This window comes from Neovison vison, chromosome 13 (assembly GCF_020171115.1).
Source record: "Neovison vison isolate M4711 chromosome 13, ASM_NN_V1, whole genome shotgun sequence".
In the NCBI taxonomy this organism is placed as follows: Eukaryota; Metazoa; Chordata; class Mammalia; order Carnivora; family Mustelidae; genus Neogale; species Neogale vison.
The window spans coordinates 6,368,181-6,368,865 of NC_058103.1; the positions used below are offsets into that span (position 1 = coordinate 6,368,181).

General features: G+C 30.9%; 1 non-coding gene across 1 annotated transcript; it reads right to left on the bottom strand.

The window, feature by feature from the left end:
• Positions 1 to 292: 292 nt before the first annotated feature.
• Positions 293 to 399, bottom strand: LOC122894883. Its single transcript, XR_006381889.1, has one exon. It is a non-coding gene; the product is annotated as a U6 spliceosomal RNA (small nuclear RNA).
• Between the last annotated feature and the right edge of the window lie 286 nt (positions 400 to 685).

Consider the following 685-nt stretch of genomic DNA (forward strand, 5'->3'; position numbering starts at 1 on the left):
CGACTGAGCCATCCAGGAGCCCCTCCCTCATTCTTTATTTTTTTCCTTTCCACTGCTTGTGTTAGACTTGTAGATAAAACTGTATGAAATTGCTGATAGTCAACCATTTTAGACCTACAAAGAGAGTTCAGCTTAATATATTGGAGCTACACTTTATTCTTTTTTTCTTTAAATTTATATTTTATTTTATGTTTTATTGTGTTATGTTAGTCACCATAAAATACATCATTAGTTTTTGATGTGGTATTCCAAGATTCATGATTTATGTACAACACCAAGTGCTCCATGCACTAAAAATATGAAACACTTTGTGAATTTGCATGTTATCCTTGTGTTGGGACCATGTTAATCTTCTCTGTCTCATTCCAATTTTAGTTTATGTGCTGCTGAAGTGAGCACAGGAGCTCTCTTTCTGTTATGAAGATCTTAAATTACTCTTTCATATTATCCACTTAAGTTACTTATTTTTTCTGCATTCTGTGTGATTTCCAAATGTCTGTTTTAGAGTTCAATATTTTTGCTTCAGTGTGTCTATTCTATTTAACCTATTAAACTTTTTTACCTTAATGATTGTATTTTTCATTTTTAGAATCTCCATTTAGTTCTTTTCAGATGTGGCTTTGCGTTTATATTCAGTCTTGTTTTTGTATGTATTTTTTCCCTATTTCTCTTTGAAGATTTTACA